This window comes from Oncorhynchus gorbuscha, linkage group LG05 (genome assembly GCF_021184085.1).
Source record: "Oncorhynchus gorbuscha isolate QuinsamMale2020 ecotype Even-year linkage group LG05, OgorEven_v1.0, whole genome shotgun sequence".
NCBI lineage: Eukaryota > Metazoa > Chordata > Actinopteri > Salmoniformes > Salmonidae > Oncorhynchus > Oncorhynchus gorbuscha.
In genome coordinates, this window is record NC_060177.1 from 4,927,673 (window position 1) to 4,952,395 (window position 24,723).

The 24,723-nt window shown below is 48.0% G+C and overlaps 1 pseudogene; it reads right to left on the bottom strand.

The window, feature by feature from the left end:
• Positions 1-23,745, bottom strand: part of LOC124035460 — a 77,646-nt pseudogene extending 53,901 nt beyond the window's left edge.
• Between the last annotated feature and the right edge of the window lie 978 nt (positions 23,746-24,723).

The following is a 24,723-nucleotide window of genomic DNA, read 5'->3' on the forward strand; positions in this document are numbered from 1 at the left end:
GGTCAACATGTAGAGGAGGAACGAAGGAAGGACCAGGATCTGTGGCCGTATTCAGACGGTCCCTCTCCCCCCCTGAGTACTGATCTAAGACCAGTTATATAGATCAGACGGTCTCTCCCCCCTGAGTACTGATCTAACACCAGTTATATAGATCAGACGGTCTCTCCCCCCTGAGTACTGATCTGAGACCAGTTATATAGATCAGACGGTCTCTCCCCCCTGAGTACTGATCTAACACCAGTTATATAGATCAGACGGTCTCTCCCCCTGAGTACTGATCTAAGACCAGTTATATAGATCAGATGGTCTCTCCCCCCTGAGTACTGATCTAACACCAGTTATATAGATCAGACGGTCTCTCCCCCTGTGTACTGATCTGAGACCAGTTATATAGATCAGACGGTCTCTCCCCCTGAGTACTGATCTAACACCAGTTATATAGATCAGACGGTCTCTCCCTAGACCAGTTATATAGATCTGGTTCTCCCCTGAGTACTGATCTAAGACCAGTTATATAGAATGGTCTCTCCCCTGAGTACTGATCTAAGACCAGTTATATAGATCAGACGGTCTCTCTCCCCCCTGAGTACTGATCTAAGACCAGTTATTTAGATCAGACGGTCTCTATTGCCCCCTGAGTACTGATCTAAGACCAGTTATTTAGATCAGACAGTCTCTCCCCCCTGAGTACTGATCTAAGACCAGTTATATAGATCAGACGGTCTCTCTCCCCCCTGAGTACTGATCTAAGACCAGTTATATAGATCAGACGGTCTCTCTCCCCCTGAGTACTGATCTAAGACCAGTTATATAGATTAGAATGAGTAACATTACAAACACACAGGGGACTAGATACTAACTACAAAATTCAATAAAACACGTTTAACATGAGCATTATTTAATGTGAAATAAATGTGTTAACCCTCACAAGGCTGCCGGCCCAGACCAGCAGGCTGGTTTTTACAGACATATTGAATCTCTCCCTATCCGAGTCTGCTGTCCCCACATGCTTCAAGATGGCCACCATTGTTCCTGAACCCAAGAAGGCAAAGGTAACTGAACTAAATGACTATCGCCCCATTGCGCTCACTTCTGTCATCATGAAGTGGTTTGAGAGACTAGTCAAGGATCATATCACCTCCACCTTAGCTGTCACCCTCCTCCGTCGGCCCACGGAGAAGGATAGGGGGGGCAGTCCTTGGTAGCGGGCCGCGTCAGTGGCACTGTATTATCCTCAAAGCGAGTAAAGAAGTTGTTTAGTTTGTCTGGAAGCAAGACGTCGGTGTCCGTGACGTGGCTGGTTTTCTTTCTGTAGTTTGTGGTTGCTTGTAGACCATGCCACATCTCGTGTCTGAGCCGTTGATTTGCGACTCTTTGTCCATATACTGACGTTTCGCTTGTTTGATTGCCTTGCGGAGAGAATAACTGCACTGTTTGTATTCGGCCAAATTCCCGGTCATCTTTCTGTGGTTAAATGCGGTGGTTCGCGCTTTCAGTTTTGCGCGAATTCCACCATCTATCCACAGTTTCTGGGTAGGGTCGGTTATAATAGCCACAGTGGGAAGAACATCTCCTATGCACTTCCTTATAAACTCACTCACTGAATCAACTTATAAATCTATATTATTCTCTGAGGCTACCCGGGACATGTCCCAGTCCACGTGGTCAAAACAATCTTGAAGCGTGGATTCTGATTGGCCAGATCAGCGTTGCATGTTCCTAGTCACAGGTACATCCTGTTTCAGTTTCTGCCTATAGGAGGGGAGAAGCAAAATGGAGTCAAGGTCAGATTTGCCAAACGGAGGACAGGGAAGGGCCTTGTAGGCATCGCGTAAGTTAGAGTAGCAGTGATCGTAAGTTAGAGTAGCAGTGATCGTAAGTTAGAGTAGCAGTGATCGTAAGTTAGAGTAGCAGTGATCGTAAGTTAGAGTAGCAGTGATCGTAAGTTAGAGTAGCAGTGATCGTAAGTTAGAGTAGCAGTGATCCAGAGTTTTGCCAGCCAGTCATAATAACTGATGAGAATTCTCTTGGCAGATAATACGGACGGCATTTGATTGTGAGGAATTCTAGGTCTGGTGAACAGAAAGACTTGAGTTCCTGTATGTTGTTAGAATTACACCATGAGTCGTTAATCATGAAAAATACACCCCCGCCTTTCTTCTTCCCTGAGAGATGTTTATTCCTGTCGGCGCAGACGCACAAAGAATCCCGGTGGCTGTACCGACTCGGACAGCATGTCCCCAAAGAGCCATGTTTCCATGAAACAGAGTATGTTACAATCTTAAGGGTCTCTCTGGAAAGCAACCCTAGCCCTAATTCCATCTGCCTTGTTTTCTAGAGACTGGACATTAGCGAGTAAAATACTCGGAAGAGGTGCGTGGTGTGTGCGCTTCCGAACCTGACCAGAAGGCCGCTCTGTCTACCTTTCCTGCGGCAACTTTGTTTTGTCTTAGCCTCTTGGGTGGTTCGGACGAAGGATCCACTTCGGGAAAGTGGTATTCCTGGTCGTAGTGCTGGTAAGTTGACGTCTCTCTGATATCCAATAGTTCTTCCCGGCTGTACGTATTAACACTTGAGATCTCCTGGGCTAACGATGTAGAAAATAATACACAAAAAAAATCTAAATACTGCATAGTTTCCTAAGGACTAGAAGCGAGGCGAACGTTTCTGTCGGTGCCATTTTGCCATCTAGAGAGTTGGGACATTGAGGTTTCTGCATCAGGATCCATTTAATAACATTCTATTGCAGCCATGTTGGCTCCTGTTAACAACATGAGCATCAGGATCCATTTAATAACATTCTATTGCAGCCATGTTGGCTCCTGTTAACACCATGAGCATCAGGATCCATTTAATAACATTCTATTGCAGCCATGTTGGCTCCTGTTAACAACATGAGCATCAGGATCCATTTAATAACATTCTATTGCAGCCTGTGATGATCCTGTTGGCTCCTGTTAACAACATGAGCATCAGGATCCTGTTAATAACATTCCTGTTGCAGCCATGTTGGCTGTGATCCTGTTGGAACACCTGTGAGCATCAGGATCCATTTAATAACATTCTATTGCAGCCATGTTGGCTCCTGTTAACACCATGAGCATCAGGATCCATTTAATAACATTCTATTGCAGCCTGTGATGTTGGCTCCTGTTAACAACATGAGCATCTGGATCCATTTAGCCTTGTCCTGTTGGAGCCTGTGATCTCTGGTCCTGTTGGAGCCTGTGATACCTGGTCCTGTTGGAGCCTGTGATACCTGTTGGAGCCTGTGATACCTGGTCCTGTTGGAGCCTGTGATGTCTGGTCCTGTTGGAGCCTGTGATCTCTGGTCCTGTTGGAGCCTGTGATCCTGTTGGAGCCTGTGATCCTGTGATCTCTGGTCCTGTTGGAGCCTGTGATCTCTGTTGGAGCCTGTGATCCTGTCCTGTTGGAGCCTGTGATCCTGTCCTGTTGGAGCCTGTGATCTCTGGTCCTGTTGGAGCCTGTGATCCTGTTGGAGCCTGTGATACCTGGTCCTGTTGGAGCCTGTGATCCTGGTCCTGTTGGAGCCTGTGATCCTGGTCCTGTTGGAGCCTGTGATACCTAGTCCTGTTGGAGCCTGTGATAGCCTGTTGGAGCCTGTGATGTCTGTTGTCCTGTTGGAGCCTGTGATCTCTGGTCCTGTTGGAGCCTGTGATGTCTGGTCCTGTTGGAGCCTGTGATCCTGTTGAGCCTGTGATACCTAGTCCTGTTGGAGCCTGTGATCTCTGGTCCTGTTGGAGCCTGTGATACCTATCCTGTTGGAGCCTGTGATACCTGGTCCTGTTGGAGTCCTGTCCTGTTGAGCCTGTGATCCTGGTCCTGTTGGAGCCTGTGATCTCTGGTCCTGTTGGAGCCTGTGATCTGGTCCTGGTCCTGTTGGAGCCTGTGATACCTGGTCCTGTTGGAGCCTGTGATAGCCTGTGATACCTGTTGGGAGCCTGTGATCTCTGGTCCTGTTGGAGCCTGTGATACCTGATCCTGTTGGAGCCTGTGATACCTGTTGGAGCCTGTGATCTCTGGTCCTGTTGGAGCCTGTGATCTGGTCTGATACCTGTTGGAGCCTGTGATGTCTGGTCCTGTTGGAGGTCCTGTTGGAGCCTGTGATACCTCCTGTCCTGTTGGAGCCTGTGATACCTGTTGGAGCCTGTGATCTCTGGTCCTGTTGGAGCCTGTGATACCTAGTCCTGTTGGAGCCTGTGATACCTGGTCCTGTTGGAGCCTGTGATACCTAGTCCTGTTGGAGCCTGTGATCTCTGATCCTGTTGGAGCCTGTGATCTCTAGTCCTGTTGGAGCCTGTGATACCTCGTCCTTTTTGTAGACAGTGCATTCAGCATTCAGACCCCTTTACTTTTTCCATATTTTGTTACATTACAGCCTCATTATAAAATGGATTTACACACAACACCTCATAATAACAAAGAAAAAACAGGTTTTTAGAAATTTGAGCAAATTCATTTAAAAAAAATCAAAAACGGAAATATCACATTTACATAAGTATTCAGACCCTTTACTCAGTACTTTGTTGAAGCACCTTTGGCAGTGATTACAGCCTCCAGTCATCTTGGGTATGACACTACAAGCTTGGCACATCTGTATTTGTTGGGAGTTTCTCCCATTCCTCCATCTGCAGATCCTCTCACTAGTCCATGTTGTGGCCAGATTAATCCTGCCAGTCCTCTCACTAGTCCATGTTGTGGCCAGATTAATTAATCCTGCCAGTCCTCTCACTAGTCCATGTTGTGGTCAGATTAATCCTGCCAGTCCTCTCACTAGTCCATGTTGTGGTCAGATTAATCCTGCCAGTCCATGTTGTTGTGTCAGATGAAACAATAGTCTCTGGATGTGTTTTAATTCATGTTGTAACGTTGTTCGTCTGTTGTATGAAGAGAGTCAGACCGAAATGCAGCGTGTAGGTTACTCATGACTTTAATGAAGATAAATCGCGGTACATGAAATAACTGAAGAAGAAAACAACAAACGGAACGTGAAACTAATTACAGCCTATCTGGTGACTAACACAGAGACAGGTACAATCACCCACAAAATACAACGCGAACTCAGGCTACCTAAATACGGTTCCCAATCAGAGACAACGAGAATCACCTGACTCCAATTGGGAATCGCCTCAGGCAGCCAAGCCTAACTAGACACACCCCTAATCATACACAATCCCAATTAATACAAACCCCAATACGAAACACAACATAGAAACCCATGTCACACCCTGGCCTACCCAAACATATAACAAAAACACAAGATACAATGACCAAGGCGTGACACATGTCAATTTACCAATATTTCTGAAATTGTATATATCACGTTTTGGAATGAAGTTCTTCCCTTCTACTATTTTTATATTTTCAATTTTACCCCCTTTTTCTCCCCGATTTCAATTGTTAGTAGCTACTATCTTGTCTCATCGCTACAACTCCCGTACGGGCTCGGGAGAGACGAAGGTTGAAAGTCATGCGTCCTCCGATACACAACCCAACCAAGCCGCACTGCTTCTTAACACAGCGCGTATCCAACCCGGTTTCACCGGTGCGCGATGAGACAAGGATTTCCCTACCGGCCAACCCCTCCCTAACCCGGACGACGCTTGGCCAATTGTGCGTCGCCCCACGGACCTCCCGGCCGCGGCCGGTTACGACAGAGCCTGGGCGCAAACCCAGAGTCTCTGGTGGCACAGCTGGTGCTGCAGTACAGCGCCACCTGGGAGGCCCTTCCCTTCTACTATGAGACGGGCCCTGGACATTTCTGAAAAAACCTGGGAATTCTGGGAAAGTTTCTGTGTTGTTCCCAAATCAGGATTGTGGACATAAAATAATCAAATCAAATCAAATCAAATTGTATTTGTCACATACACATGGTTAGCAGATGTTAATGCGAGTGTAGCGCATTAAATAGACACGTACCCCACCAGTCCTCCGAATATCTCCGTGACGTAGGAGTAGTCTCCCCCTGACTTGGGAATGGTGACGCCCAGCTCAGCGTAACACATGGACCCCAGGGCGCAGATACCCCCTCCGCACACCCATACGATGAGGGACAGACCCACCGAACCAGCGTGCTCCAAAACACCCTTAGGAGAGATGAATATCCCCGAACCAATGATGTTACCTGGTTAACAAGAGAGACAGACAGATACATTAGTATCAAGTGTAGTAGTTTCCTGTGGTCTTCAACAACCTCCCAGTCCTGTCCCCTTGTTGTAAGGGAGGAGAATTACATTCATATCAACTCTAGACGAACAGGTGTCTGCATAGAGCCTGGCTACTAACATGTGTCTGAATAGAGCCTTGCTACTAACATGTGTCTGTATAGAGCCTTGCTACTAACATGTGTCTGTATAGAGCCTTGCTACTAACAGGTGTCTGTATAGAGCCTTGCTACTAACAGGTGTCTGCATAGAGCCTTGCTACTAACATGTGTCTGTATAGAGCCTTGCTACTAACAGGTGTCTGTATAGAGCCTTGCTACTAACAGGTGTCTGTATAGAGCCTTGCTACTAACAGGTGTCTGTATAGAGCCTTGCTACTCTTTTTTCAAATGTCTTTCTATTGTTGTTTTATTTCTTTACTTACCTACTACCTACACACACACACACACACACACACACACACACACACACACACACACACACACACACACACACACACACACACACACACACACACACACACACACACACACACACACACACACACACACACACACACACACACACACACACACACACACACACACACACACACACACACACACACACACACACACACAGCCTGTAAGTAAGCATATACATTTAAGTCATTTAGCAGACGCTCTTATCCAGAGCGACTTACAAATTGGTGCATTCACCTTATGACATCCAGTGGAACAGTCACTTTACAATAGTGCATCTAAATCTTAAAAGGGGGGAGTGAGAGGATTACTTATCCTATCCTAGGTATTCACTGTGAGGTCCACACCTGTTGTATTCGGCGCATGTGACAAATAAACTTAGATTTGATTTAATAGTTGGTCTTCAACAACCTCCCAGTCTTGTCCACTTGTTTTTTTTTTATAGTTGTGGGGTTGTTTATCATAACAAAAATCTGTTTTCTGTTCTAAACAACCCCCCCTAGTCTTCACACAGCTGTTTCAGATCTTGGTTACAACCACAGTGACCTGAAATGACCATGGAGCTCTGGTGGTTTCCCATGTCCTAGTCTCTGGTGGTTTCCCATGTCCTAGTCTCTGGTGGTTTCCCATGTCCTAGTCTCCTAGTCTCTGGTGCTGTTCCCCATGTCCTAGTCTCTGGTGGTTTCCCATGTCCTAGTCTCCTAGTCTCTGGTGCTGTTTCCCATGTCCTAGTCTCTGGTGTTGTTTCCCATGTCCTAGTCTCTGGTGGTTTCCCATGTCCTAGTCTCTGGTGGTTTCCCATGTCCTAGTCTCTGGTGGTTTCCCATGTCCTAGTCTCTGGTGGTTTCCCATGTCCTAGTCTCCTAGTCTCTGGTGCTGTTTCCCATGTCCTAGTCTCCTAGTCTCTGGTGGTTTCCCATGTCCTAGTCTCCTAGTCTCTGGTGCTGTTTCCCATGTCCTAGTCTCTGGTGCTGTTCCCATGTCCTAGTCTCTGGTGCTGTTTCCCATGTCCTAGTCTCTGGTGCTGTTTCCCATGTCCTAGTCTCCTAGTCTCTGGTGGTTTCCCATGTCCTAGTCTCTGGTGCTGTTTCCCATGTCCTAGTCTCCTAGTCTCTGGTGCTGTTTCCCATGTCCTAGTCTCCTAGTCTCTGGTGGTTTCCCATGTCCTAGTCTCTGGTGCTGTTTCCCATGTCCTAGTCTCTGGTGCTGTTTCCCATGTCCTAGTCTCTGGTGCTGTTTCCCATGTCCTAGTCTCTGGTGCTGTTTCCCATGTCCTAGTCTCTGGTGCTGTTTCCCATGTCCTAGTCTCCTAGTCTCTGGTGGTTTCCCATGTCCTAGTCTCTGGTGGTTTCCCATGTCCTAGTCTCTGGTGGTTTCCCATGTCCTAGTCTCCTAGTCTCTGGTGCTGTTTCCCATGTCCTAGTCTCCTAGTCTCTGGTGGTTTCCCATGTCCTAGTCTCCTAGTCTCTGGTGCTGTTTCCCATGTCCTAGTCTCTGGTGCTGTTTCCCATGTCCTAGTCTCTGGTGCTGTTTCCCATGTCCTAGTCTCCTAGTCTCTGGTGGTTTCCCATGTCCTAGTCTCTGGTGCTGTTTCCCATGTCCTAGTCTCTGGTGCTGTTTCCCATGTCCTAGTCTCTGGTGCTGTTTCCCATGTCCTAGTCTCCTAGTCTCTGGTGCTGTTTCCCATGTCCTAGTCTCCTAGTCTCTGGTGGTTTCCCATGTCCTAGTCTCTGGTGCTGTTTCCCATGTCCTAGTCTCTGGTGCTGTTTCCCATGTCCTAGTCTCTGGTGCTGTTTCCCATGTCCTAGTCTCTGGTGCTGTTTCCCATGTCCTAGTCTCCTAGTCTCTGGTGGTTTCCCATGTCCTAGTCTCTGGTGGTTTCCCATGTCCTAGTCTCTGGTGGTTTCCCATGTCCTAGTCTCTGGTGGTTTCCCATGTCCTAGTCTCCTAGTCTCTGGTGCTGTTTCCCATGTCCTAGTCTCCTAGTCTCTGGTGGTTTCCCATGTCCTAGTCTACTAGTCTCTGGTGCTGTTTCCCATGTCCTAGTCTCTGGTGCTGTTTCCCATGTCCTAGTCTCTGGTGCTGTTTCCCATGTCCTAGTCTCCTAGTCTCTGGTGGTTTCCCATGTCCTAGTCTCTGGTGCTGTTTCCCATGTCCTAGTCTCTGGTGCTGTTTCCCATGTCCTAGTCTCTGGTGCTGTTTCCCATGTCCTAGTCTCCTAGTCTCTGGTGCTGTTTCCCATGTCCTAGTCTCCTAGTCTCTGGTGGTTTCCCATGTCCTAGTCTCTGGTGCTGTTTCCCATGTCCTAGTCTCTGGTGCTGTTTCCCATGTCCTAGTCTCTGGTGCTGTTTCCCATGTCCTAGTCTCTGGTGCTGTTTCCCATGTCCTAGTCTCTGGTGGTTTCCCATGTCCTAGTCTCTGGTGGTTTCCCATGTCCTAGTCTCTGGTGGTTTCCCATGTCCTAGTCTCCTAGTCTCTGGTGCTGTTTCCCATGTCCTAGTCTCCTAGTCTCTGGTGGTTTCCCATGTCCTAGTCTCTGGTGCTGTTTCCCATGTCCTAGTCTCTGGTGCTGTTTCCCATGTCCTAGTCTCTGGTGCTGTTTCCCATGTCCTAGTCTCTGGTGCTGTTTCCCATGTCCTAGTCTCCTAGTCTCTGGTGCTGTTTCCCATGTCCTAGTCTCCTAGTCTCTGGTGGTTTCCCATGTCCTAGTCTCTGGTGCTGTTTCCCATGTCCTAGTCTCTGGTGCTGTTTCCCATGTCCTAGTCTCTGGTGCTGTTTCCCATGTCCTAGTCTCTGGTGCTGTTTCCCATGTCCTAGTCTCTGGTGGTTTCCCATGTCCTAGTCTCTGGTGGTTTCCCATGTCCTAGTCTCTGGTGGTTTCCCATGTCCTAGTCTCCTAGCCTCTGGTGCTGTTTCCCATGTCCTAGTCTCCTAGTCTCTGGTGGTTTCCCATGTCCTAGTCTCTGGTGGTTTCCCATGTCCTAGTCTCTGGTGGTTTCCCATGTCCTAGTCTCTGGTGTTTCCCATGTCCTAGTCTCCTAGTCTCTGGTGCTGTTTCCCATGTCCTAGTCTCTGGTGCTGTTTCCCATGTCCTAGTCTCTGGTGCTGTTTCCCATGTCCTAGTCTCCTAGTCTCTGGTGGTTACCCATGTCCTAGTCTCTGGTGCTGTTTCCCATGTCCTAGTCTCTGGTGCTGTTTCCCATGTCCTAGTCTCTGGTGCTGTTTCCCATGTCCTAGTCTCCTAGTCTCTGGTGCTGTTTCCCATGTCCTAGTCTCTGGTGCTGTTTCCCATGTCCTAGTCTCTGGTGCTGTTTCCAATGTCCTAGTCTCCTAGTCTCTGGTGCTGTTTCCCATGTCCTAGTCTCTGGTGCTGTTTCCCATGTCCTAGTCTCTGGTGGTTTCCCATGTCCTAGTCTCCTAGTCTCTGGTGGTTTCCCATGTCCTAGTCTCCTAGTCTCTGGTGCTGTTTCCCATGTCCTAGTCTCTGGTGCTGTTTCCCATGTCCTAGTCTCCTAGTCTCTGGTGCTGTTTCCCATGTCCTAGTCTCTGGTGCTGTTTCCCATGTCCAGTCACTGGTGCTGTTTCCCATGTCCTAGTCTCCTAGTCTCTGGTGCTGTTTCCCATGTCCTAGTCTCCTAGTCTCTGGTGCTGTTTCCCATGTCCTAGTCTCTGGTGCTGTTTCCCATGTCCTAGTCTCCTAGTCTCTGGTGCTGTTTCCTATGTCATAGTCTCCTAGTCTCTGGTGCTGTTTCCCATGTCCTAGTCTCCTAGTCTCTGGTGCTGTTTCCCATGTCCTAGTCTCTGGTGCTGTTTCCCATGTCCTAGTCTCTGGTCTACAGTGAACCGGACTGTTGCTACACTGTGTAACCCTGGACTAACACTGAGGTCTGTTACTACACTGTGTAACCCTGGACTAACACTGAGGTCTGTTACTACACTGTGTAACCCTGACTAACACTGAGGTCTGTTACTACACTGTGTAACCCTGACTAACACTGAGGTCTGCTACTACACTGTATATCCCTGGACTAACACTGAGGTCTGTTACTAAACTACGTAACCCTGACTAACACTGAGGTCTGTTACTACACTGTGTAACCCTGACTAACACTGAGGTCTGTTACTACACTGTGTAACCCTGACTAACACTGAGGTCTGTTACTACACTGTGTAACCCTGGACTAACACTGAGGTCTGTTACTACACTGTGTAACCCTGGACTAACACTGAGGTCTGTTACTACACTGTGTAACCCTGACTAACACTGAGGTCTGTTACTACACTACGTAACCCTGGACTAACACTGAGGTCTGTTACTACACTGTGTAACCCTGGACTAACACTGAGGTCTGTTACTAGACTAGTGAACCCTGACTAACACTGAGGTCTGTTACTACACTGTGTAACCCTGGACTAACACTGAGGTCTGTTACTACACTGTGTAACCCTGGACTAACACTGAGGTCTGTTACTACACTCATGTGCATCAAAGCTGGGACGTAACCCTGACTAACACTGAGGTCTGTTACTACACTACGTAACCCTGACTTTTAACACTGAGGTCTGTTACTACACTGTAAATAACCACTGACTAACACTGATGCTACTACACTAATGTAACCCTGCGTTCTGAGCCCTCTCCTGTACTCCCTGTTCACCATCGACTGCATCCTTACGCAACGCACTCCAACTCAATCATCAAGTTTGTTTACTTTGTCACAACAGTGGTAGGCTTGATTACCAACAACGACTGTAGACGGCCTACAGGGAGGAGGTGAGGGCCCATTCGGAGTGTGGTGTCAGGAAAATAACCTCACACTCAACATCAGACAAAACTAAGGAGATGATTGTGGACTTCAGGAAACAGCAGAGGGAACACCCCCTATCCACATCGATGGAACAGTAGTGGAGAGGGTAGCTAGTTTTAAGTTCCTCATACACATCACAGACAAACTGAATTGGTCCACTCACACTGACAGCGTCGTGAAGAAGGCGCAGCAGCGCCTATTCAACCTCAAGAGGCTGAAGAAATTCTGCTTGTCACCAAAAGCACTCACAAACTTCTACAGATGCACAATCGAGAGCATCCTGGCGGGCTGTATCACCGCCTGGTAACCCTGACAACTGCTCCGCCCTCAACCGTAACCCTCTCCAGAGGGTAGTGAGGACTGCACAACCCTGATCACCGAGGGCAAACTACCTGCCCTCCAGGACACCTACACCACCCGTTGTTACAGGAAGGCCATAAAGATCATCAAGGACATCAACCACCCTGAACCACTGCCTGTTCACCCCGCTATCATCCAGAAGGCTGGTCAGTACAGGTGCATCAAAGCTGGGACACTGAGAGACTGAAAAACAGCTTCTATCTCAAGGCCATCAGACTGTTAAACAGCCACCACTAACATTGAGTGGCTGCTGCCAACACACTGTCATTGACACTGACCCAACTCCAGCCATTTTAATAATGGGAATTGATGGGAAATGATGTAAATATATCACTAGCCACTTTAAACATGTAACCCTGACTAACACTGAGGTCTGTTACTACACTACGTGGCTACCTTATATAATGTTACTTACCCTACATTATTCATCTCATATGTTACATATGTATATACTGTACTCTACATCATCGACTGCATCCTTATGTAACACATGTATCACTAGCCACTTTAACTATGCCACTTTGTTTACTTTGTCTACACACTCATCTCATATGTATATACTGTACTCTGATACCATCTACTGTATGCTGCTCTGTACCATCACTCATTCATATATCCTTATGTACATGTTCCTTATCCCCTTACACTGTGTATAAGACAGTAGTTTTGGAATTGTTAGTTAGATTACTTGTTGGTTATCACTGCATTGTCGGAACTAGAAGCACAAGCATTTCGCTACACTCGCATTAACATCTGCTAACCATGTGTATGTGACAAATAAATTTGATTTGATTTGATTGGATTTGAACACTGGAGATCTGTTACTAGAGGAGAACACTGAGGTCTGACACACTGGTCAACACTGAGGTCTGGTCACTGACTGGAGAGGAGAACACTGAGGTCTGTTACTACACTGGTAACCCTGACTAACACTGAGGTCTGTTACAGGTCACTGACTGGAGAGGAGACTAACACTGAGGCTGGTCATATGTGTATGTGACAAATAAAATGTGATTTGATTTGATTTGATTTGATTTGACTAACACTGAGATCTGTTACTACACTGTGTAACCCTGACTAACACTGAGGTCTGTTACTACACTGTGTAACCCTGACTAACACTGAGGTCTGTTACTACACTGTGTAACCCTGACTAACACTGAGGTCTGTTACTACACTGTGTAACCCTGACTAACACTGAGGTCTGTTACTACACTGTGTAACCCTGACTAACACTGAGGTCTGTTACTACACTACGTAACCCTGACTAACACTGAGGTCTGTTACTACACTGTGTAACCCTGACTAACACTGAGGTCTGTTACTACACTGTGTAACCCTGGCTAACACTGAGGTCTGTTACTACACTGTGTAACCCTGACTAACACTGAGGTCTGTTACTACACTGTGTAACCCTGACTAACACTGAGGTCTGTTACTACACTGTGTAACCCTGACTAACACTGAGGTCTGTTACTACACTGTGTAACCCTGACTAACACTGAGGTCTGTTACTACACTGTGTAACCCTGACTAACACTGAGGTCTGTTACTACACTGTGTAACCCTGACTAACACTGAGGCCTGTTACTACACTACGTAACCCTGACTAACACTGAGGTCTGCTACTACACTGTGTAACCCTGACTAACACTGAGGTCTGTTACTACACTACGTAACCCTGGCTAACACTGAGGTCTGTTACTACACTACGTAACCCTGACTAACACTGAGGTCTGTTACTACACTACGTAACCCTGGCTAACACTGAGGTCTGTTACTACACTGTGTCACCCTGGACTAACACTGAGGTCTGCTACTACACAGTGTAACCCTGGCTCTGTGTCTGAGGCTGGCTGAGGTACCCATCCCTTCCACGTCCACAACATCATCATGTGATCCAACAACAACAGCTAGTCAAAGCAAAGACCCCGGCAAGACATCCAATGTCAAAGCAAAGACCCATAGTGTTCAGGTCAAGACATCCAATGTGTCCAGGTCAATGTATGGCACCCCCATATGTCACTAATGTAGGTGCTCCCATAGTGTCAAATGTAGTGCACTACATAGGGCCCATAGTGTTCAGGTCTAATGTAGTGGACTACATAGGGGCCCATAGTGCTCAGGTCAAACGTAGTGCACTACATAGGCACTACATAGGCCCATAGTGTTCAGGTCTAATGTAGTGGACTACATAGGGGCCCATAGTGTTCAGGTCTAATGTAGTGCACTACATAGGGGCCCATAGTGTTCAGGTCTAATGTAGTGCACTACATAGGGGCCCATAGTGTTCAGGTCTAATGTAGTGCACTACATAGGGGCCCATAGTGTTCAGGTCTAATGTAGTGCACTACATAGGGGCCCATAGTGTTCAGGTCTAATGTAGTGCACTACATAGGGGCCCATAGTGTTCAGGTCAAACGTAGTGCACTACATAGGGGCCCATAGTGTTCAGGTCTAATGTAGTGCACTACATAGGGGCCCATAGTGTTCAGGTCTAATGTAGTGCACTACATAGGGAACAGGGTACCATTTGTGACACAGCCATCACCGGCCATTTCAGAGGGAAGTTTTAAAGACCAGAACAAGAGAAGAAGAAAGTAGATAATGGGGGGGGGGGGTCTAATTGGTAGTCTTCCCACTGTAAACAGTTTGTCTGATGTGAGACAGCGAGGGCTCTGAGCTCCAACGAGGCCCAGCGAATCACGCCATCCGTCACAGCGCCTCTCTGGAAACAAACAGCTCTGGAAATGTAATGATGCTCCAGTGAAATAACTCTGAACAGTAGATTTCCTCCTGTCACTTCTGATCTGGAGAGAGTACGGTGAGGAGAGGGGAGGAGAGGAACGGGGAGGAGAGGGGAGGAGAGGAACGGGGAGGAGAGGGGAGGAGAGGAACGGGGAGGAGAGGAGAGGAGCGGGGAGGAGAGGGGAGGAACGGGGGAGGAGAGGGAGGAGAAGGGAGGAGAGGAGAGGGGAGGAACGGGGAGTAGAGGGGAGGAACGGGGAGGAGAGGGAGTAGAGGGGAGGAGAGGAGAGGAGAGGGAGGGAGGAGAAGGGAGGAGAGGGGAGGAACGGGGAGTAGAGGGGAGGAACGGGGAGGAGAGGAGAGGAGAGGGAGGGAGGAGAAGGGAGGAGAAGGGAGGAGAGGGGAGGAGGAGAGGGGAGGAGGAGGGAGAGGAGAAGGGAGGAGAGGGGAGGAACGGGGAGGAGAGGGAGTAGAGGGGAGGAGAGGAGAGGAGAGGGAGGGAGGAGAAGGGAGGAGAGGAGAGGGGAGGGAGTAGAGGGGAGGAGAGGAGAGGAGAGGGAGGGAGGAGGGGAGGAACGGGGAGGATGTTACATAACGCTCTTGTGTTTTGTTTTTGTGTGTCATCACGAATTGTTGCATCGGAGTGGAGATTTAATGGGTGACCCACAAACGCCTGACTCAGATCTGATGTCTATAGTACTGATGGCTGGGGAGCCTGGCTCAGGTCTGATGGCTGGGGAGCCTGGCTCAGATCTGATGTCTATAGTACTGATGGCTGGGGAGCCTGGCTCAGATCTGATGTCTATAGTACTGATGGCTGGGGAGCCTGGCTCAGATCTGATGTCTATAGTACTGATGGCTGGGGAGCCTGGCTCAGATCTGATGTCTATAGTACTGATGGCTGGGGAGCCTGGCTCAGATCTGATGTCTATAGTACTGATCCTGGCTCAGATCTGATGTCTATAGTACTGATGGCTGGGGAGCCTGGCTCAGATCTGATGTCTATAGTACTGATGGCTGGGGAGCCTGGCTCAGATCTGATGTCTATAGTACTGATGGCTGGGGAGCCTGGCTCAGATCTGATGTCTATAGTACTGATGGCTGGGGAGCCTGGCTCAGATCTGATGTCTATAGTACTGATGGCTGGGTAGCTGGCTCAGATCTGATGTCTATAGTACTGATGGCTGGGTCTAGCTCTCAGATCTGATGTCTATAGTACTGATCCTGGGGAGCCTGGCTCAGATCTGATGTCTATAGTACTGATGGCTGGGGAGCCTGGCTCAGATCTGATGTCTATAGTACTGATCCTGGCTCAGATCTGATGTCTATAGTACTGATCCTGGCTCAGATCTGATGTCTATAGTACTGATCCTGGCTCAGATCTGATGTCTATAGTACTGATCCTGGCTCAGATCTGATGTCTATAGTACTGATCCTGGCTCAGATCTGATGTCTATAGTACTGATCCTGGCTCAGATCTGATGTCTATAGTACTGATCCTGGCTCAGATCTGATGTCTATAGTACTGATCCTGGCTCAGATCTGATGTCTATAGTACTGATCCTGGCTCAGATCTGATGTCTATAGTACTGATCCTGGCTCAGTGGGACAGTTGAGGAAGGGGATTGAAAACCAGGAAGAGGAGAATGGTTGTTGCGGTCCAATCATCATCCTCCTTTGTGTCTGAAGCTGTGTTGAGGACTTCAGATGAGAAGGAGGTGAATGAGTGGATGCTAGCTGAGCCTTGGTAGAGGTGGGCGAAGCCTATAGATTCACATCACAGCCTACAGGGTTAAACTACATTCTGTAATCATAGCTTCCTGTTCAAGCACAAGGCATGCTACACCACTTCCTGCCTCTGACTTCGAAGATGAGGCCCTTCAATCAGAGAAGGGAAAGGTTGACCTGTGTATCTGCTACGGAGATGGAGAGAGAGAGAGAGGAGACTGACATGACACTGCTCTCCTGCATTCTGCCTTCTGCAGTTGCATTAGAAGAGGTTTTCAGTAGAGAAGAGGTTCTTAGGTCCGATCTGTTTACAGAACGGACAGAGAGAGTAGTGACCTTTACAGTCTGCCTTCTGAAACCAGCATCACAAAGATGACTTCATTTTGTTCGCGAGTGGAGCAGTGGTCTAAGGAGTCACTACAGACCCCTGGTTCGATCCCGGGCTGTATGGTGCTACTGTATTAGGAGCACTGAGACACTGACCTTAATGCATGGTGCTACTGTATTAGGAGCACTAGGAACACTGAGACACTGTCCTTAATGCATGGTGCTACTGTATTAGGAGCACTAGGAGCACTGAGACACTGTCCTTAATGCATGGTGCTACTGTATTAGGAGCACTAGGAGCACTGAGACACTGTCCTTAAGGCATGGTGCTACTGTATTAGGAGCACTAGGAACACTGAGACACTGTCCTTAATACATGGTGCTACTGTATTAGGAGCACTAGGAGCACTGGGACACTGTCCTTAATGCATGGTGCTACTGTATTAGGAGCACTGGGACACTGTCCTTAATGCATGGTGCTACTGTATTAGGAGCACTAGGAACACTGAGACACTGTCCTTAATGCATGGTGCTACTGTATTAGGAGCACTGAAACACTGTCCTTAATGCATGATGCTACTGTATTAGGAGCACTAGGAGCACTGAGACACTGTCCTTAATGCATGGTGCTACTGTATTAGGAGCACTAGGAGCACTGGGACACTGTCCTTAATGCATGGTGCTACTGTATTAGGAGCACTGGGACACTGTCCTTAATGCATGGTGCTACTGTATTAGGAGCACTGAGACACTGTCCTTAATGCATGGTGCTACTGTATTAGGAGCACTGAGACACTGACCTTAATACATGGTGCTACTGTATTAGGAGCACTGAGACACTGTCCTTAATGCATGGTGCTACTGTATTAGGAGCACTAGGAGCACTGGGACACTGTCCTTAATGCATGGTGCTACTGTATTAGGAGCACTAGGAACACTGAGACACTGTCCTTAATGCATGGTGCTACTGTATTAGGAGCACTAGGAGCACTGGGACACTGTCCTTAATGCATGGTGCTACTTAGTACTAGACACTGCACATGGTGCTACTGTATTAGGAGCACTGAGACACTGTCCTTAATGCATGGTGCTACTGTATTAGGAGCACGGTGCTACTGTATTAGGAGCACTGAGACACTGTCCTTAATGCATGGTGCTACTGTATTAGGAGCACTAGGAGCACTGAGACACTGTCCTTAATGCATGGTGCTACTGTATTAGGAGCACTAGGAACACTGAGACACTGTCCTTAATGCATGGTGCTACTGTATTAGGAGCACTAGGAGCACTGAGACACTGTCCTTAATGCATGGTGCTACTGTATTAGGAGCACGGTGCTACTGTATTAGGAGCACTGAGACACTGTCCTTAATGCATGGTGCTACTGTATTAGGAGCACGGTGCTACTGTATTAGGAGCACTGAGACACTGTCCTTAATGCATGGTGCTACTGTATTAGGAGCACTAGGAGCACTGAGACACTGTCCTTAATGCATGGTGCTACTGTATTAGGAGCACTGAGACACTACCCATAATGCACTTGACCTTGTCCAAAAGATATCCTTCCCAGATAATGTAAAGATAAAAAAAATAAAACCGCTCCCAATGTTGGGTTAGTAAATACCCTCCAGCCAGTAAACACCAGCCATGTGATTAGCTGAGGTAAAGTGATGGAACAGGGGCCAGGATTATATAGTTGACCAGAACGTGGCATAAATCCACTACTCAGAAATAGGGTTCAACATACCACTTTCACAATACTCAGAAGTATCTTGGCAAGCAGACAAAACATGAACTGTGACAAGCTCTACTCTGAATTAAAGGATGGGGAGGATGGTGTTCTGGAGAGATGTTCTGTAGTGGGGGAGGGGGTGATCTGTAGTGGGGGGGGGGGGAGGTGATCTGTAGTGGGGGGAGAGGTGATCTGTAGGGGGGGAGATGTTCTGTAGTGATCTGTAGTGGGGGGAGAGGTGATCTGTAGTGGGGGGAGAGGTGATCTGTAGTGATCTGTAGTGGGGGGAGATCTGTAGTGGGGGGATCTGTAGGTGATCTGTAGTGTGGGGGGTGATCTGTAGTGGGGGGAGAGGTGATCTGTAGTGGGGGGAGGTGATCTGTAGTGGGGGGGAGAGGTGATCTGGGGGGGTGATCTGTAGTGGGGGGTGATCTGTAGTGGGGGGGGGGGAGGTGATCTGTAGTCTGTGGGGGGGTGATCTGTAGTGGGGGGGGGGTGATCTGTAGTGGGGGGAAGAGGTGATCTGTAGTGGGGGGGTGATCTGTAGTGGGGGGTGATCTGTAGTGGGGGGAGGTGATCTGTAGTGTGGGGGGTGATCTGTAGTGGGGGAAGAGGTGATCTGTAGTGGGGGGGTGATCTGTAGTGGGGGAAGAGGTGGTCTGTAGTGTGGGGGGGTGATCTGTAGTGGGGGGTGAGAGGTGATCTGTAGTGGGGGGTGATCTGTAGTGGGGGGAGAGGTGATCTGTAGTGGGGGTGATCTGTAGTGGGGGGGGATCTGTAGTGGGGGAGAGGTGATCTGTAGTGGGGGGGAGGGGGGAGAGGTGATCTGTAGTGGGGGGTGATCTGTAGTGGGGGGGGTGGTCTGTAGTGGGGGGGATGATCTGTAGTGGGGGAGAGGTGATCTGTAGTGGGGGAGAGGTGATCTGTAGTGGGGGGGTGATTTGTAGTGGGGGGGTGATCTGTAGTGGGGGGATCTGTAGGGGGGTCTAGGTGATCTGTAGTGGGGGGAGAGGGGGGGAGGGTGATCTGTAGTGGGGGGGGGTGATCTGTAGTGGGGGGAGGGGTGGTCTGTAGTAGGGGGTGATCTGTAGTGGGGGGAGGGTGATCTGTAGTGGGGGGGGTATCTGTAGTGGGGGGAGGTGATCTGTAGTGGGGGGGGTGGGGGGGTCTGTAGTGTGGGAGTAGTGGGGGATCTGGGGGGGGATCTGTAGTGGGGGGGGGAGAGGTGATCTGTAGTGGGGGGGGAGAGGTGATCTGTAGTGGGGGGGGTGATCTGTAGTGGGAGGGTGATCTGTAGTGGGTGGGGGGTGATCTGTAGTGGGGGGGGGGGTGATCTGTAGTGGGGAGGGAGGGGATCTGTAGTGTGGGAGGGGGTTCTGTAGTGGGGGGAGGGTGGGTTCTGTAGTGGGGGAGGGAGGGGGGTTCTGTTAGTGTGGGAGGGAGGGGGTTCTGTTAGTGTGGGAGGGAGGGGGGTTCTGTAGTGTGGGAGGGAGGGGGGTTCTGTAGTGTGGGAGGGAGGGGGGTTCTGGAGGGAGGGGGGTTCTGTTAGTGTGGGAGGGAGGGGGGTTCTGTTAGTGTGGGACGGAGGGGGGTTCTGTTAGTATGGGGAGGGAGGGTGGGTTCAGTTAGTATGGGAGGGAGGGTGGGTTCTGTTAGTATGGGAGGGAGGGTGGTATGGGAGGGAGGGTGGGTTCAGTTAGTATGGGAGGGAGGGTGGGTTCAGTTAGTATGTAGTATGGGAGGGAGGGTGGGTTCAGTTAGTATGGGAGGGAGGGTGGGTTCAGTTAGTATGGGAGGGAGGGTGGGTTCAGTTAGTATGGGAGGGAGGGTGGGTTCAGTTAGTATGGGAGGGAGGGTGGGTTCTGTTAGTATGGGAGGGAGGGTGGGTTCAGTTAGTATGGGAGGGAGGGTGGGTTCAGTTAGTATGGGAGGGAGGGTGGGTTCAGTTAGTATGGGAGGGAGGGTGGGTTCTGTTAGTATGGGAGGGAGAGGGGGAGGGAGGGGGTGGGTTCAGTTAGTATGGGAGGGAGGGTGGGTTCAGTTAGTATGGGAGGGAGGGTGGGTTCAGTTAGTATGGGAGGGAGGGTGGGTTCAGTTAGTGTGGGAGGGAGGGTGGGTTCAGTTAGTAGTGGGGAGGGAGGGTGGGTTCAGTTAGTATGGGAGGGAGGGTGGGTTCAGTTAGTATGGGAGGGAGGGTGGGTTCAGTTAGTGTGGGAGGGAGGGTGGGTTCAGTTAGTATGGGAGGGAGGGTGGGTTCAGTTAGTATGGGAGGGAGGGTGGGTTCAGTTAGTATAGTCTAAGATAATAAATAAGGAATACAGCATGTACAGTGCCAGGAAGTGTTCATATCCCTTATTCCACATGTCGTTGTGTTCCGTCCTGAATTCACAATGGGTTTTAACTGCTCTTCTCACCCATCTACACACCCCATCATGTCAAAGTGGAAACATGATTTTAGATATTTTTGTTAAATTATTGAAATTGAAATACAGAAATATCTAAATGTACACAAGTAAACACCCCACTTTGCTAGGACACTCCAAATTAAGCTCAGGTGCATCCAATTGCCTTTGATCGTCATGGAGACGGCACTACAACTTGATTGGAGTCCACCTGTGGCATATTAAACTGATTGGACATGATTTAGAAAGAAACACACATGTCTATATCAGGTCCCACAGTTGACAGGGCATGTCAGAGCAGAGACTATACCGTGAAGTCCAAGGAACTGTCTGTAGATCTCTGAGATAGAACTGTGATGGGGAATATATCTGGGGAAGGGTAGGAAACCATAACTAGAGGGCACAGCGGACTCCATTATTGGGAAATTAAAAAACATGTAACTAGAGGCTGGCCGATCGACCAAACTGAACAAGAAGGGTCTTGGTCAGGAGGTGGCCAACAACCCAATGACCACTCTGACAGAACTACGGAGTTCCTTGTCTGAGATGGGAGAACCTGCCAGAAGGACAACAGTCTCTACAGCACTTCACAAATCTGGGCTTTATGGGAGAGTGGCCAGACGGAAGCCACTATTGACAAAAAAAGGCACATGACAGAACGCCTAGAGTTTTGTAAACAAAAGGCACATGACAGAACACCTGGAGTTTTGTATACAAAAGGCACATGACAGAACGCCTAGAGTTTTGTAAACAAAAGGCACATGACAGAACGCCTAGAGTTTTGTAAACAAAAGGCACATGACAGAACGCCTAGAGTTTTGTAAAAAAGGCACATGACAGAACGCCTAGAGTTTTGTAAAAAAGGCACATGACAGAACGCCTAGAGTTTTGTAAAAAAAGGTACATGACAGAACGCCTAGAGTTTTGTAAAAAAGGCAACGTGACAGACTCTGAGATCATAAAGGAAAAAGATCCTGTGGTCTGACGAGACAAATATGTTACTCTTTGGCCTGAATGCAAACCTCTACGTCTGTAGAAAACCAGGCACAGCTCATCACCCATCTAACAACATCCCTTACTGTGAAGCATGGTGGTGGCAGCGTCATGCTATGGGTGATGCTTTTCAGTGGCAGCGACTGGGAGACTAGTAAGGGGTAGAGGGGAACATTGACTGGAGCAGACAAATCCTTGATGAGAACCTGCTTCAGAGAGCAATGGCCTGAGTCTGGGAGGGGGGCGAAGACTTACGAACCTGCTTCAGAGAGCAAACGGCCTGAGACTGGGGGGGGCGAAGACTTACGAACCTGCTTCAGAGAGCAAACGGCCTGAGACTGAGGGGGCGAAGACTTACGAACCTGCTTCAGAGTGCAAACAGCCTGAGACTGAGACTGGGGGGCGAAGACTTACCTGCTTCAGAGTGCCTGAGACTTCAGAGAGTGCAAACAGCCTGAGACTGGGGGGGGTGAAGACTTACGTTCCAACAAGACAATGACCCCAAGCATACAGCCAAAGCAACGGTGGAATGGCTTCAGAACAACAATGTGAACGTGAGTGGACCAGCCAAAGCCCAGACTGGAATCCCATTGAAAATCCATGGAAAGACTTGAAGATTGCTGTTCACCATCTCTCCCCGCCTAACTTAATAACAGAGCTTGAGAAAATCTGCAAAGAAAAATGAGAGAAAATCCCCAAATCTAGATGTGCAAAGCTGATACAGACAACCAAGATGACTCACAACTGATAGAAATACCCAAGACGACTCAAAGCTGTAATTGCAGCCAAAGGTGCTTCTACAAAGTATTGACTCAGGGGTGTGAATACTTATATAAAATGTAAATATTTCTGTATTTCTTTTTTCAATCAATTTGAGAAAATGTCATTAAGGTGGGTATTGTGTGTAGATGGGTGAGAAAAATATATATATATTTAATCAATTTTAAATTCAGGCTGTAACAACAAAATGTAGATAAGTGGAAAAATGTGTTCAATGATAAATATAATGTCTAAAGTGTGGAATAATAAGTGTTTCAATAACATTATGATATTTAAAAAAATAATACACCTAAATATGATATTTGATCAACAACGACCTTTAACGTCATCAGAGACCGTATGGGTTTAAAGCGCCAACAGCTACATTGAACACGGTCCCTAAGTAGGTATCCCTCCAGATCAGGGGACCATTCATAAAATCCACCGGCGTGTTATACAGTACGCTGCCTGGTCGACTTGGTCGACTTGGTCGACTTGGACAAGCACCACATTTGAGATCAGCGGAGAGATATCCAGCCACGTAAGCATTGTCTGTAACAGTAGAGTAGCCCTGAAGTCCCGTACTTACAGCTCTCATATGATGCAACATCGTCAGCAGGTTTCCCTTACGTCGACCAGAACTTGTAACCTATTCAGAGATACTCTGATATTCAGAAGCAGGTAACGTTACCGTTCAAGCTATCGCCTCACTGATCACGATTAGACTTCATCAACCACTAAACGTGTCTGTGCGTAATGTTACGGCACATAGTTAGTTGATTTCTCCGTGGACAATTATATATCTGTAATAGCGTAGACTAAATAACGGGATATCAACGACATAACTAGAAGCAAATCCGCGTGTCTGAATGAAGCGGAAGAAACAGAAACCAGATAAGAGTCCATACTACTCTCCTTTAATCCTCAATAGACCGCGAGCCAGTCAACCACATTTCCACAACCTTGCTACTCTTTCAAAAGCCACTGTGTTCACACCATAAGAAGTAGGCTATAATAAATAAACGCTGTTTATTTTTCTCACCAATAATAATGGCACATGCGCTGAGGAGTCCGATTTCTTTTTTAAGCGTGACTCTATCTGACGGCGAGTCACTCTTATCCTTTCCATTGAGTTCCATCATGGGCTGTTGCGCCTGATCCGTCTCAGCGCAGCTCTTCCGACTCCTCTCTGTCCCGTCCATGTCTGAGGCGCGCAACTATAAAACTGCCCCACTCAGTTCCTTCGCCTGAGCTCATATACAGCATCGACGCACGCCAAGTTTCGGTGGACATCACACGCATGCGCGACGGCAGGACAGTGTGCTTGATTCAAATAGCATGCAAATAGTCAGTGGTGGAAAATACTTTAAAGTACTGAAGCCTTTTTGGGGGGGTAGATGTTCTTTACTATTTCATTATCTTGGGTGGGGGTAGATGTTCTTTACTATTTCATTATCTTGGGTGGGGGTAGATGTTCTTTACTATTTCATTATCTTGGGAGGGGTAGATGTAGATGTTCTTTACTATTTCATTATCTTGGGTGGGGGTAGATGTTCTTTACTATTTCATTATCTTGGGTGGGGGGATGTTCTTTACTATTTCATTATCTTGGGTGGGGGTAGATGTTCTTTACTATTTCATTATCTTGGGAGGGGGTAGATGTTCTTTACTATTTCATTATCTTGGGAGGGGGTAGATGTTCTTTACTATTTCATTATCTTGGGAGGGGGTAGATGTTCTTTACTATTTCATTATCTTGGGAGGGGGTAGATGTTCTTTACTATTTCATTATCTTGGGAGGGGGTAGATGTTCTTTACTATTTCATTATCTTGGGAGGGGATGTTCTTTACTATTTCATTATCTTGGGTAGATGTTCTTTACTATTTCATTATCTTGGGTGGGGGTAGATGTTCTTTACTATTTCATTATCTTGGGAGGGGGTAGATGTTCTTTACTATTTCATTATCTTGGGAGGGGGGTAGATGTTCTTTACTATTTCATTATCTTGGGTGGGGGTAGATGTTCTTTACTATTTCATTATCTTGGGTGGGGGTAGATGTTCTTTACTATTTCATTATCTTGGGAGGGGGTAGATGTTCTTTACTATTTCATTATCTTGGGAGGGGGGGGTAGATGTTCTTTACTATTTCATTATCTTGGGTGGGGGGTAGATGTTCTTTACTATTTCATTATCTTGGGTGGGGGGTAGATGTTCTTTA